The sequence below is a fragment of the Crinia signifera genome, chromosome 19 (genome assembly GCF_055691185.1).
Source record: "Crinia signifera chromosome 19, ASM5569118v1, whole genome shotgun sequence".
NCBI lineage: Eukaryota > Metazoa > Chordata > Amphibia > Anura > Myobatrachidae > Crinia > Crinia signifera.
Window position 1 is genome coordinate 117593640 of NC_139226.1, and position 16179 is coordinate 117609818.

A 16179-nucleotide genomic window follows, 5' to 3' on the forward strand; every position below is an offset into this window, starting at 1 on the left:
AACAATAACAATGTAAAGACTATTTCTCCCCACTTCTATAACCTACTGTCTGTGTATGTGCGTTATCTTTTCTTATGAGAGATTCCGCAAGTCAGTGAAGGTCTGCCAGCTATTGGCCCGGGGTGAAAAAGCAACAAAGTGGTCCAAGTTTGCCTCTTAGCAGCGTGCCGCCACTGAGAAATAGATGTAGCAAAAATCCCATGGGTCTGGTTTGTTTAACAGCCATCAAACGATCCATGAACGTTTGTCATTTCAAGAATATGTTTATTAAAAATGTATTAGGAAATGTTATTTAAGATAAAATCTGAATCATTGCATCTGAGCTACACTGAATGAAGAGACATACGTACGTACATTCATTCATACACACACACACACACACACACACACACACACACACACACACACGTACAACTCCCTCTCGCCGCCACATTGAATAACCCCATTGTTTTATTCAAGTATAGTTAAAGCATTCAGATAATTTGTATTCCTATCGGGTGAGGTCACCTTCTCACAGTTGGTGGACCCATATTTTTGGCCAAATTATGCTAAGAACATCAAAGTAAAAGGTCCATACACACTGGGCGACTATGCCCATCATGTATGGACAGCGATGATCGAGTTCATCGCTGGGGGGGAAGCCGCTCAGTGCGTACACACAGAGCGGCTTTCCCCCTGCCCGGCACAGTCAGCTGGGGGAGTCCTCAAAGCCGCTCATCTGCTGGTAATACCAGCAGATGAACGGCTTTCCCGGCGATGATGCGGGAGCGCGCAGCAGCGCTCCCCGCCGGGGCATACGTACTGGGCGGCTTTGAGGTGAAAGCTGGTCAAACATGCTGTTTTGAGCGGCTTTCAGCTCAGTCGCCCAGTGTGTACGGACCTTTACTGTTCTATTGCTTGTGTTACCGTTATTCTGATTAGCAGTGTTGAGTACAGTATTTACAGCGCTAACTTGCTTTTTATCATTTTGTGTGGAACTACAAGTCTCAGCATGGTAACACCTGTCCTCCTATTTAGAATTATGGGGTGCAGCCCTAGCCCAAAAAATTCCTGCATTACTGTTATTAGGTAAACCTATTTATGTTTTATTTTCATTTTATAATGCTATTATGTACTAGGTTGACCGTTTTGCAGTACAGCAGTTTCATATTACATCCAGGAGGCGATAGCACAGCAAGTATTTGACATTGATATATATGAATGGCTGTGTTCCTGTCCAGAGTATTAAAACAGAAGGGTTTATACTTGGCTTAACAATGTCCACGATGCATTCGAAGTCCTCTTAAAAGGAAGATGCTTCTCTACCTAAACAAGCAGCCAGTCATTGACTGATTTGCAGATAGCACTGTGTAGTGTTGAGGATTTCTTACAGCGGGGCGGAGCAGTCGGGAACAAAGTATCTTAATGAAATACATTCTTCACTTTTGTGACCTGAATTGGATACTGCAGGCACATAATATTGTACTGAACTGTGTGCAATTCCTAATATTACATATCTGAAAATGTGACCGTCCTAGTGGGAGAAAGATAGTAAAGTTTCAGCCAATCAGATTCTAGTTGTCCATTTTTTTTCAAACAAAGCCTGCAAAATAACAGAAGCTGATTGGTTGGTACGAAGGGGTCTATTTTCTAAGCCTTGGATATAGAAAAAGTACTAGCAATCATGGCAGTTAGGTGCTGGTTGGCTCTTACTTGATCTCAGGTCACTTTTTCTCTCTCCAAGCTATTGACCATAACTTTCTGTTGCTGTATTTTACACAAATTCAACAAATTGTAGTTACCCGAGAGCGGTAAAGGTTGTCTTGCAGAATAAACGCAATCACAACATGTATTCAGAATTGTGAATAAAGCCTCATACACACTAGTCGAGAATGTAAAAGAGGTCACTCAGGGCCCTTCTAAGCTATATCATTTACGATGCATGCTCCCGCACGTCGTTAACGGCCCCATCTGCTGAAAATGCAGAATGATTCTTAGCGAATGACCCTTATGTTCCCGGTGGGTTCCGGGTAGGTCACTAAACTATATTGGTAAGTTTTATATAGTGCTTACTCTAGGCGGTTTTAGCTGGTTGTAGCACCCTGCCCGATTTTTTTTTTTTACAGATCAAAACCCACCCTGGCCTTTTAGTGGGCCCTGCTAAAACAGCTTGGTTAGTTCATCCCCACTGATGCTATCTGGAGCTCTTGGGGAAGCCCTGCCCCTGCTTAGGTGCAGGCCATGCCCCTAACAGAGACACGGGAGGGCCTGCCCACATAAGTGACATTGGCTGGTCCTGGTCACCACAATTACAGTGCCCCTTTTTCCCCCGACACCCTGCCCTACTGTGATCCTGGACACTGATGGGTAGATGTATGAAGCAGTGATAAAGGAGGAGAAGCGATAAAGTGCCTGGTACTTTATCACCGGCCAATCAGCTACTAACTGTCCCTTTTTAAACCCAGCATGTAACTTAACAGTTAGTAGCTGATTGGCTGGTGATAAAGTACCAGGCACTTTATCACTTCTCCCTTGTCACTGAAAGACGGGGGGAAACACTGATGATCTAGCTCACAGAGTACATCGGCTAGTGTGTATGGGGATTAAGAGAGAAGTTGTTCTGTGCGTAAGAGGCATTTTAGATGCTAGTACTTCTGAAATAATACCGCACATGAAAATCTGTAATAAATGTCAACTCTTTTGCTAGTTCCAACTCTTTTCGCTCATCTTTTACTTCACTTGGCAGAACCTCTTGATTTTGTAACTCCTCTATACACAGACCAAGTAATAACATTCAACGTCAGTCCTTGTGTATTTTTCTTACTGACTTTCTTTGTTTTAAATTGATATTTAATCAGTTCAGCTGCTCACCGTGTGGTCTGTCTTTATCAGTCGATCTGGTGCGTGTAGGCTGCGCTTGTACCTTGGTTCTCCGCTCTACAAAGATAACCACGCAAGGGGTGAGGGAGTGGGAGTTTTCAGCTTTAAAACAAAAGATGAGATGCAGGTATTATAAAAAGTGATGCTTCAGCTATTTCTAAGCAATGTGTGCTTTTTTTTTTGTTCTATTTCCTTAACACTAGACTTTGTACAAATGAATGGCAGCCAGCCATGTACTGGGTGGCGGTGAGCAACCCTATGCTGCTTGTCTTCGCAGTTCAAACCAAAAAAAAGCCACAGGCTTCTATGTCCTATGGGTTACTAGCCTCAGCTGAGGCTCAGTACAGACCTTTGAATTTAGGTACAATTGGCTGGTAAAGAACGGGTAAGAGTTTCAAAAAAAGTTTGAGTGTATGGATATTGTTGTCCTGCACTCAGGGCCGGCAACAGAAATCTTGGGGCCCTGTACAATGATATTTCTGGGGCCCCCCACTTAATCCCAAATCCACACAATGCTCTTCTGCATGTGCCTTATCCTTTCTCTGCTCCAGATCCTGCTTTCAGGTGTGGACTTCTCTCGTTCTCAGTCCTGCTGGCTTGGCTCCTGCTGCTGCTTCCTGCTGGCTCCGGCTGCTGCTGGCCTGTCACTTCACAAAAAAATGCTGAGCACTAGAAGCAGGCAGGGCAGGTCTTTCGCAGAGTGCGGAACAGACGACCCGTGCCATAAAAGCCAAAGACTGAGGCCACAGCACCAGCGGTAGGTAAGGCTGTGCGCCTGCGGCACCAGGTCGAGTAGATGGCTCTGCGCACCAAGTGGCAGGGCGCACACACAGTAGACGGCAGTGACACACAGTCAGTCAGACTCAGCCAAAAACAGATGGTGCACAGTAGACGGCCGGCCCGCAAGGGTCACTGACAGGCCAGCTAGTACAGGCAGTGGCCGTACCCGGGCATGGAAGCTTTTTGGGCCCTTCAGATCTCTGGGCCCCGTCACATTTGTCCCCCTTGACCCCCCCCCCCCTCCTGTCGCCTGCCCTGCCTGCACTAAGCACACTTGTGTGTACCACACTCACTTCTATTGAGTGGGCGAAGCCGGTACAGTGTGTAATTTTGTTCACGCCACAATACGAGGTGTGCAAGTGTATGTAACCGCCTTTCTTACTAGGTCAAATACATCTTCGTTACTCTCTGTGAACGTTTTGAGGCTTTGTATAACCTTTTGGCGGAGAAGGGGTTACTCAAAGAAACCACAACCTGGGGTATGCAGCTAATTACCAGGACACTTTGTCATCACAATCTGTATATCTTAGCCATTGCAAAAACTTCCTGTGAGTGATGCACAAGCCTTAATTATGTGACATGTTTACTGCCGCTCAAGGACAGATAGCAGGCTGCATTTTATTTAATACAATGCAACATCGCTATATGTGAATTATCATTTTTTTTTAAGAATATACAATTACCTCTTTACTAATGTTTTTCCACCCATAAATATTATAATGAGCGCTACTTAAAAATAAAAAAAATGGAGAGTGATGCCAGGGGCTGTGCCTGTCAAAAGTGAGAATCAATTTTAAATGTATTTCAGCGTTTAATATAATGATGCCATCAGTAGCGGAACGTGTGGGTGGGAAGCCCAGGTGAAAAATAAAATTTGGGCCCCCTCCTCTGTCCTAACCAAAGTTCACAATATGCAACATGTCAGTGGGTGGCAGGGGAGGCAGAGGGTGACGGGGGCAGCAGTGGCCTCCGTAGTCCTCAAGAACCTCGGTGCACTGCACCGATGGTAGTTCCGCCTCTGGATACTTTATTACTATCACAGTTGTACTTGTGGCTATAAGGATATTCATCATGACTTATCTATCCATATAGTGCCAGTGCTGTCCTTCCTCCATTGCTGTGTCCTCTGATGCTTAAAATGGGTTACGGCGCAATGTGCACGAGCTACCGCCATCTGCACATACTGTATGCATTATGCTCCAACTCAGTGCTTTGTTGAAGTTGGCATAAGCGGAACAGTGGTGATAATTAGTTTTCACTCTTCATTGAATGGATCCCCCCTGTTTGCAAGCCCAGAGCAAGTCTAGACTTCCTCAACGCTGTGAAGGCCGCGGGAAGAAGCCTACCAACCGCCGAAGAAATGCCTGTGGTTTCTGGGGCACTCCCCGATATCGCTGCATTACCGCCCCCCAAACGACCGCAGGGTGTCAATCACCCTGCATATGGACAGCAATGGCTCGCCTTCGCTAGATTCATTCTATTCATTGATGTGATAAAATACTGTGATTTTGTGAGCCAATTTAAAATAAGAACATTAACATCGTTCAACAATGTAGACCACTTTTTAAATATAAAAAATGACAATTATTTTGAACCAGTTTGAATTGCAAATAAAAATTGGACTGCAAAGGGTTAAAGGCCGTCGGAAAGGGGTTTAACACACCTGTTCTTTAGCTAATTGATCTGGAAAACATGCGCTGTTTGAAACGCACTGCCCCAGAGTACAGTAACTGAGGGCCAGCTACAAAGCCTTATGACCATCGCTATAAAAAATGCAGCTTTGAAACGGAACCCTTGGTGGCTCTGATTTACTATGTTACTTTCGTGGCGCGTAAGCCTATAATATGCATCAATGATATGAAAAAAAAAAAAAACTCCCTCTGTCTGCAGAAAGAATGCTTACTAGTCTCTCGCACAGACGTTCTCCGCGCTGCTCGGTGAAACAATCCAAACTTCACACTCCGTTCCTATCACTTGGTAGAATTGATTCAGACACCTGTGCTGTAGGATGTCTGCCCTCCCGCAGTCTAACGTTTCTCAATTTAGCACTTGCTATCTTTACATGTGTAACACATCAGCATAGCTAGGCTGTATTAATGTCACAGGCTTTCGATTCTTAATGAGAGGAGGAAGATGATTCATTAGCACGTTCCTTCTAATTTGGCTCATTATAAATTATGTATGATGAGTAAGGGAATGAAAACGTTGCCATTTGCGGAAGGTAACATTACTAGTGAGGTGCAGACTGAATGGAAGGAAGCCGAATACGGACTAATGCTGCATTTAAATATTATTTTTGCAATCCACATTCAACAAGTGACCTTATTAAAAGCTATTGCATTCTCAGGCTAAACATGTAGATCTAATTGTATTCCGAGACTATGCTGTTCTCGGTCTACCTGTATTTATACCTGATGAGAATTTCCACATTATAAATTGTGTGGCTTAAAATAACCAGATACCTACCTCTTACCATGTTAATAACGGGTGTGGTATATGGTTCCGACAGTCGGGATCCCGACTGGAAGGACTCTGACAGCGGGGCAAGTGCAACAAAGCCCCTTGCGGAATTTCTGCGCTCGCCTTGTGGACCCCCACGAGCGAGAATAGCCGGTGACTGTCGGCATCCCGACGTCAGGGTAATGACTGTCGGGAAACTGTCCGGCACCCGTTAATTACTAAGCAAAAAATACAGCAGCTTAACTGTGTGTTGGGGAAATGTTCTGATTATTTGAGTCAAGACATAGGGGCATATGTACTAAGCCGTGGAGGTGAACTAACAACTGGCTCCTAATTGTCATTTTTCAAACATAGCCTATAAAATGGCAGGTAGCTGATTGGCTAGTAGTTTTGCTGTCTACTTTATCACTCTGCAAGGGCCAGATGTATCAAGCTTCAGAAAGTGATCATATGGAGAGTGATAAACAACCAGCCAATCAGTTCCTACCTGCCATGTTACGGGCTGGGTTTGAAAAATGACAGGTAAGAGCGGATTGGCTGGTTGGTTATCACTCTCCACTTTATCGTTTTTTGAGGCTTGATACATCTGGCCCCCCAAGTCTTAGTGCATCTCACTCATAAACTCTATAGCAGTGGTACTCAAACTCAGTCCTCAGGACCCCATGCAGTTTGTGTTTTCCAGGTTACCCTAGAGGTGCACTCATTACTGACTGACACATTTTAAAAGATCCACAGGTGGAGCTAATGATTTCTCTAGGAGACTTGCAAAACATGCACTGTGTGGGGTCCTGAAGACCGACTTTGAGAACCTGTGACCTATAGTATTGTCGGCAAAGCTGATTACACCATGCTTCAGGGGTTCTCAAACGCGGTCCTCAGGACCCCACACAGTTCACGTTTTTCAGGTCACCCCATGGGTGCATTCATTACTCATTGACACATTTTAAAAGATCTAAAGGTGGAGCTAATTATTTTACTTGTGATTCTGTGAGGAGACCTGCAAAACATGCACTGTGTGGGGTCCTGAGGACCCAGCTTGAAAACCTGTGCCATACTTTTACTGTTGAGACGTCCCTCCCAGGGAAGTAGGTGGATCTATAAGGGTTTGCCTAATCTCCCAGGAAGCAGGGATAACTTTCCAGAGTAGGAAAGTGGGGCTAGAAGTTGTATCCAATCCAATTTTGGAACGTTAACAACACAGAACATTCCAGACAATTTATCTGCACGCATGTACGGGACAAGTTCAGCGTGTCCCAATGAGTCATCCCTTTTGCATCAAATGGAACTTAAGTCCAATGTGTTACGATCCATTAAAGTTTAATTGTCAATCCATTTCTGTCATTTTACGTGAGTGATGTTTTAACACCTTGATTAACTCATTATACTGGAAGTGTTAACTGGTGTCATTACAACGGCGTTTAAATAACAAAATGAGAGGATATCTGTCGATAACACAACACAGAGCCCTGGTTTATCTTGCAGGTGTAGAATTGCTCTCCAGGCTTCAAGGCCTAATAAGTATGGTCTTTGATGGGGTTTGGCAGTTGAGAATTTTGTTCTGCTCTGGTTTGAGGTAAATAGTTGCCACCGTAAGGTTCTGTTACCACAACCCTGTGCTGGCTGGCCATAATCTCACATATCTTCTATAGTTTTTTTTTTTTTTTCTATATTGGTCATGTCTTAATAGAGGTTAACTGCCATGGGTGGTAACCTGAAGATAAGCCTGTGGTTGATGCACATAATGTAGCAGTAATATGCATTAGGTCTATACGTGTTGTTCTGTTATACCCACTTCTTAAACTGTTTCAACTCAGCACAAGCCTCCCCCCTTATATTCTATGTATAGTTGTGGTTTGGAGAGGAAATCAGTAAGCCTTGCTACAAAGAGAGCAGTAGGAAACACCACCGTCTAGGAGCAAAGGTTTGGTTTCTTTTATCTACTTATTTGCTTTCTTGTTTTCTTTTGTACCGAACGGCAAAAGTTTTTTTTTTTTCTTTGTTATAACCGTAACCAATTTACCAGAACAACTATTAACTTCTACGACACAGACGTAATGTAGCATATGTATCACCTGTGAAAACCATACGGTAAGAAGTACCATTGGCTTGTTTTAATTAATTACCGTGTTGAACATGAAAGTTTTTGAACCTTTAGACCACGGTCTTGTTCATACATTTTAGTAGGATTAAAACTATAATATTCACAGTCTACTAGGAGATATGGGTTGCATTAATTGTTTCCCCTATTAAAGTTCTTTTAAGGCTAATTGGGGAACATTGACTAAGTTGGGAGTTCTGATTAATGCGATTTTTGCTATGGGCAACCAATCAAAATATTAATTATTTAGAACCTTCTAGAATATAATAGTGTCTGATTGATTGCACCATAGCAACATTCCATGTGAAATAGTACTCCCATTTTAGGAGAATAAACATAAAATGCGGGAAATCACTGTTTTGAAAATTATGAAATCTACCTAACCTTTTATGCGGCTACCATAGGAACCACAGTCACATGGCATATGATGAAGTGACCCAAGACACATCGAAAGGACCCATTAGAGCTATATCTTTACTTTGACATCCTCTCCATGTTACTCTCACTTCTGCCATCACAACATTATTATTATTATTATTATTATTATTATTATTATTATTATTATTCTGAGAACCTGCTTCTGGTGCCCACTTTTTTTTTTTTTCTCTAATGTGAGAGTTTAAAAAAAAAAAAATCATGATTTCTAGAAAGATAATAAATAAATAATTGAATGAAAATCTTGGTAACATTTCCTTAATCTGTTATTAAGAAAAAAAAAATAAACAGCGTGGAATTGTTGCTCTAATATACAACCCAATGCCGTGTGTCTGGCACTCTTCACAATTCTGTTTCTCACCCCATTTTCACTTAATGTCTAATAATACTCCGGGCAACACTTGTTACAAATGAGATGCAAATTAGCGTTGTATGCATGACACAAGTCTTCTGTGACTTGTTTTCTCTCGAACTTGTGCAATTTTTTGTAATCGTGTTGCTGAAAGATTAGCAGCCATTACTGGGTGTGCATGATGGCACACCAAAACACCAATCTATGATGTGTGTAATTCTGTGACCTCCCAATGCCTTTTAGACCACAAGTCCAAGCATGCCCTCCTAGTTGGCTGCAACAGGTAGAAAGACATCGGTTACCTACATGTGGTGTAAGTAGTATTAATACTATCACAATCTGCCTTCATACTTAAGAGGCGCACATGCGGTCTGATTTTGGAAGGTTAGCCAAAATCACACAGTGTAAGGCTCTTTTCACACTGTCTGGCTCCTGCCAGATGGCGAAAAGACGTGCCACACACTGTAGTTAATAATGGACACAATTGTGTCCATTCAGACGGGACGGTCACGGCCCTGCCGCCTGGTTGCAGCCGGATCCCACCACTGGAAGGGACGTCTGCCGAGCTGTGGCCATCCCCACCATTGAAAACGTCTGTGTGCGGCATGGCTTCCTGGCCGTGCGGGGTTTCGCCGCCCGGCAGGAACCGGAGAGTGTGAAATAGCCCTAAAACATGCAGCCAATACCGATGTGTGGCCCCACTAAGTCAGTATAGCATCGCAAAATTGACTGTGCAGGTAGGTCTGTTGTGACTAGCTCACAGACTATCATAGTAAACCTAGACAAAATCAACAGTTCATATAGTCTATATTGGCTGCTTAGTGTTCATTTTAGCAACCTGCATCTTGCAAAACCTGTGCAATTCCTCTTCTCTGCCTGGGGTGTCGCTCTCTGCTGTGCTGCTTCTAGCAAAAGTCTGGTCTGCATAACGCAGGCATGTCCAAACTATGGCCCTCCAGCTGCTGTGAAACTACAAATCCCATCATGCCACAGGGAATGCCAAAACGATTCGTTCTCAAAATGGACAAAACCAGGCTGCACTGCAGGTGGGGCAAATGTAACCAGTGCACAGAGAGTTAGATTTGGGTGTGTTCCAACTGAAATCTAAACTACAGTGTAAAAATAAAGCAGCCAGTATTTACCCTGCACAAAAACAAAATAACTCCCCCAAATCTAACACTGCTCCATGTGCAGTGCAACATGGTTTTGCCCATTTCGAAAACAAATTTGTCCTGCGATCAGGATTGAATAAAGCTCTAGAAGACATATCATTGCCATAAATTCAGCAATAGCAAATCTTCTCTGCTACATTACATTGAATAAAGTTTTCTAAGCAAAAAGCCATAGGTCAAGAAAAACCTTCCCCCTCCCCAAATCTATTATTTACAGTAGGGCTTTCAACGGCCCCACTGAATGGGGAGTTGTGTAAAGGGCACTGTGTTTGCTCACTCAGGCCATTACAGGCCGGACTGTGTACAATGATGGGATGGGGGATCTGCTGTGGACCAAAGGAGCTTATTGTTACTTGGTCAGGCTTGACTGAGATCGGGTTGGGCTAAGTCAGGGAAGACTGAGTGGGGGTCTCGTCATTTTAGCCTGTGCTCTAAACTATGTCCTGTAGTTAATGAAAGCTCTTAACTAACCATAAACAGCCATATTCAACAGCAGGCATGGGTCAAACGATGACCCCATTATTTATATAGTTTATCTCCTGTCCCTCACAAACTTCATAATCTGTGCGATGGTGTACTACCACCCAATACATCATGTATATCATAATTATTACTAAACGTTTCACAAATTACAATTTTATAGCACATATGTGCAGAGTATTGTTCATCTAATTTTGACCCAAAACAGAATGTCGGCAACTGTATATTGAAACAAATTTATATCGCACAAGATCTAAATTTTTGATTAAAAAAAATAAAAAAATCAGCAAATTATTTTAATTATTTTAAATAAACCTACAAGTAGTTTTGCCTCCTGCCATACTTATAAGGAACATAAAGTGCTGCGTAATATGTATGCGCTATATAAGAATCTGCTAATAAATAAATATTAATAGAACAATGTGTTCTAAGCTTGCTACACGGATTCAGTGTCTGATCTTGAATTAAGATTTCAAATTGACATCTTATGTAACTACAAAAGCAGAGAATTACGGAGTATTATTTGAGCTGTTTTAAAAGTTCTGGAAGTTTGAAAACCTGTTGCATCTGCTGGTGGATTGGATGGGATAACTACAATTTTTTTTTTTTTCTTTACAGCCAGGGAACTTAGAAAGCTACATAAAAATCAATGCTGGGTATCTGTCATACAAGAACAATTCAGGAGACTGTAACTTTCATATCCCCTTTGTCTTGTTTCTAATGTATAATGAACCAGTGCACAATAAACGGAATACAATTAAATCATTGGTCTAAAATTGACCTCTATTTTTAGCTAATATATATTCATTATATTTGCGCAATAAACAAAATCACACATCATTTAGGAACAAGAACTAAAAAAAAAAAAAAATTATATATATATTTTTTTTTAGTTCTTGTTCCTAAATGATGTGTGATTTTGTTTATTGTGAAAATATAACGAATCCCTTTAGTTGTATGGGTTACATGCTTGCTGGAATTCAGGCTGTAAGTTGTAAAGTCCTTTGTTTGTTTTTGTTTTGTTTTTCCCCCTATCAATGGAAACCTCCCTATTGTTAACCCACTTTGCAGTTACATGCATCTTTTTTCCTGTACGTTCCATTCTGAGTACTTATTAACGATCACTTACACATTATTACTTGATTCTAGATCATTTTCACAAATCATCTGATGTAACCTGGTCAAGAACAACTTGTCCCTGAAGTATAGAAGATTTTGTTCTCATTACATGTTAGCAGCTAAGTAGCTCTCATTCAGTTCCTTCACCTTACTCTGTCTTTTTCAATGAAGTTATCCATTTGCTGGTAATATTTGCTTTTGGTATCGGTTGAGTTGTAAGTTCTACATCTAATGCAGGGAAAATAATGTCCTACAATTGCCTTGGCTAGTACCCTTCCCCCAGTGCACGGTGAGAGATGAGGGGGGCGGAGTGAGATAGATATTGTACATTTTTTGAATTTGTCATTAGCCAATGACATGTGACCCTCACTGACAGGCGTTACTGATGGTTTTCTTTGATGGTTACTAACTTGAGCTACTTATAATGTGGCCACTGAAAGCCCAAAGTTTCCTGCGAGCATGGTTTTCCTTAGCACTGTCACACGCAGTTAATGTTCTATATGGCTGTCAGATTTATTATTTTGCAAGTAGGGGTATGAAACTTCAGGTGCGTACACACGGGGGAGATATATTGCTCAGTTTCAGAGATGGTCGCTGATGAAAGGGAACCTCTGCCGGGGGAGCTGCAGAGATAATCAGCTGGTCGCAGAAGCAAGCTCCTGCAACCAGAGATTTTAGAACTGGGCTGAAAACGGGAGCGCGCACCCGGCGATTTATCACCGGGGCACACTCCCATCACTGACAATACGGTCGCCAGCGATTTCAGCCCCTATCGCCCCCGTGTGTACACGGCTTTACAGTAAATGACTTGAATAAAGCGTAGATCTCGATTACACTCATAGTATTTATATACGTGAGTGTGCAGGACACTTTTTGCACTTTTTACATGTTTATCCCAATTGATATAAATTGTACTATTACATATAATACTTTTAAATGGCTTAACTGTCACCTGCATGCATTTACTGTTGTTGTAATTAGTTCAAATGTTCATTATTAGCAACACCTCCTGTAGAGAGAGTCTCAAATTATTCCAGCCAGTGTATCATCTCCTATATATTTGGCTACATCTGTCACTCAAAGTGGGTGTCTGTGTCTATAACGCTCTGTTCCTGGACTTTCCTCTTAATGTGTGATTGCCTTCATCTGTGCTGAACACCTTTCTGAGAAATTAACCTGTTTAAAACAGGTGATGGCAATCATACATTAAGGGGAAGTCTAGAAACAGAGCATTGTGTCCCTCCTGGAGAGGGTCATGTTGGGAGGTATGTGACAGACAACCAGCCCAGTGAGCCCACAGACAGTGCCAGACACCCACTGCCTTCCCATGTTGCCCAGCACTGCTACTCCACAGCCACCAGGTGAGCGCCCCCCTCCCGCGATATGCGGCAAAACCTCCCCCCCCCGCGCGCCCCCCCCCTCACGCGATTCGAGGCAAAAACACCCGCTCCCCCGCGACCCCCCCTACCGCGATTCGCAACAAAAACACCCCCGCGACCCCCCCTCCCGCTATTCGCTGCAAAAAGAACCCCCCCACGACCCCTCCCGCAATTCGCGGGATAACCACCACCCTGCGACCCCCCCCCCTCCCGCGAATCGCGGCAAACCCTCCCCCGTGACCCCCCCCCCCCCGATTCGCAGAAAAAACACCCCCCCCCGCGACCTCCCTCCCGCGATTCGCGGCAAAAAGAACCCCCCCGCGACCCCCCCTTGCACGATTGGCGGCACCCCCCCTGCCGCGATTCGCGGCACCCCCCCCCTGCAATTCGCAGCAGCCCCAGGATTAAATAGCACATGCAAAACACTGACATGGCTATGGTCAACAATGAAAAAGGTTGACATGAGTTTTTGAAGATTTATTTTTAATTTTTTCATATTTATTGTCATGTGTCGACATGGACACCAATGAAGTGGCACACTTATGTCAACATTTACATGTGTTGACCTTTCTGTGTTGATTTTTTCTTGTGGCGATTCGCGTCACCCCCCCGCAACCCCCCCCTCCCGCGATTCGCGCACCCCCGTGACCCCCCACCTCCCGCAATTCGCGGCAACCCCCCACCGGAACCCCTGTGAACCCCGCCCTCCCGCGATTCGCGGCACCCACCCCCGCGACCCCCCCTCCCGCAATTCGCGGCACCCCCCCCGTGATTCGCGGCAGCTCCAGAATTAAATTGCACATGGAAAACACTGACATGGCTATGGTCGACAATGAAAAAGGTTGACATGAGTTTTTGAAGTTTTTTTGTCATTTTTTGAATATTTTCATATTCATTCTCATGTGTCGACATGGACACCAATGAAGTGCCACACTTATGTCAACATTTACATGTGTTGACCTTTCTGTGTTGATTTTTTTCTTGTGGTGATTCGCGTCACACCCCCCGCAACCCCCCCTCCGGCGATTCGCGGCACCCCCCCCCCCGCGACCCCCCCTCCCGCAATTCGCGGCAACCCCCCACCGGAACCCCCATGAACCCCGCTCTCCCGCGATTCGCAGCACCCACCCCCCGCAACCCCCCCTCCCGCAAATCGCGGCACCCCCCGCGATTCGCGGCAGCCCCAGGATGAAATGGCACATGGAAAACACTGACATGGCTATGGTCGACAATGAAAAAGGGTTGACATGAGTTTTTGAAGTTTTTTTTTTCATTTTTTTTATATTTTCATATTCATTCTCATGTGTCGACATGGACACCAATGAAGTGCCACACTTATGTCAATATTTACATGTGTTGACCTTTCTGTGTTGATTTTTTCTTGTGGCGATTTGCGTCACCCCCCCCCCCCACCCACCCCCCACAACCCCCACTCCCGCGATTCACGGCACACACACACCTCCCCCGCGATTCTCGGCACCCCACCCCGTGACCCCCCCTCCCGTGATTCACGGCACACCCCCGCGACCCCCCCTCCCATGATTCGCCGCAACCCCCGCCCCGTAACCCCCCCTCCCGCGATTCGCGGCACCCACCCCCGCGACCCCCCCTCCCCCAATTCGCGGCAGCTCCAGAATTAAATTGCACATGGAAAACACTGACATGGCTATGGTCGACAATGAAAAAGGTTGACATGAGTTTTTGAAGGTTTTTTTTTCATTTTTTGAATGTTTTCATATTCATTCTCATGTGTCGACATGGACACCAATGAAGTGCCACACTTATGTCAACATTTACATGTGTTGACCTTTCTGTGTTGATTTTTTCTTGTGGCGAATCGCGTCACACACCCCCCACCCCCCCGCAACCCCCACTCCCGCGATTCACGGCACACACACACCCCCCCGCGATTCTCGGCACCCCACCCCGTGACCACACCCCCCGCGACCCCCCCTACCATGATTCGCCGCAACCCCCGCCCCCGTAACCCCCCTCCCGCGATTTGCGGCAACCCACCCCGCGACCCCCCTCCCGCGATTCTCTGCAATCCCTCCCCTCCCGCGATTCGCAGCATCCACCCCCCCACAACCCCCCCTCCTGCAATTCGCGGCACCCCCCGCGACCCCCCCTCCTGCAATTCGCGGCACCCTCCGCGACCCCCCCTCCCGCGATTCGCGGTCACCTAAGTTTCAATACAGGGCATCTTTCATACAATTCTAACCATATTTCTCATATACAAACGTTCACAAATTAAGGGGGCGCAGCCCCTTACGACGGTGTGAAGAGCGCCCGTAGGGCGCGATGAATCACCTAGTATGTTCATATTTGGCTTGTTTGAAAGCCTCGCATTTTCTTTCAGGTAAGATAGAGATTTGGGGGTCGTTCAGTTTGGGCTTGTACACGTACAGTCTGTTCAAGCTTAAAGTACTATATTTTGTTAAAAAATAAAGTGTATCTATTTTTGAGCCACAAAAACTACTGTGTGTTTGGCATTATCCATTTGCACGGGGAAAGATAGACTGCTGCATACAGAGAATTAAGCTTGAACACGGTAACAGTTTCCTGACATAGTTATGACAATTTTAATATAAAAATAAACGTAACGGGAGAATCTATTGCGAATTGTTGGAGCCAATTTAAGAAAACCGTACAAGAACCGAACCACTTTGGGGAAAAAAAAAAAAAAAAAAGTTTGCTCGTCTCCAGTGCTGTGTATACACTGATGGGAATACAGCCTGCAACATAAGATTTCTCCTTCAATATTTTGCTTGTCACGTGGCCTAAAAGTACCACTGAATGTTCAGCTAACACACTGCAATAGGATTGAGGACAATCACCCCAGGGCACATTTACAATCCTGTTTACAGTAGGCCCGTTAGGGGAGGCTGCTTGCTTTTCCATTATTGATTTAACGCATGGTATCAATAAATAGTAATGTGGCTTTCAGGTCCCTATGGTCATGAGACTGGATTGTGATCCACGATTCCTTTTGCTGTCAAACGGTAACAGATCAGCAAAGTTCCTCTAAAAAAAACTGTGCATCAA

General features: G+C 44.4%; 1 protein-coding gene across 2 annotated transcripts in view; it reads left to right on the forward strand.

Annotated features, from left to right (window-relative positions):
• The window catches only part of ZBTB16 (zinc finger and BTB domain containing 16), a 128319-nt gene that overhangs the window by 22399 nt on the left and 89741 nt on the right, over positions 1-16179 (forward strand). The gene's annotated exons all lie outside the window — the stretch shown is intronic.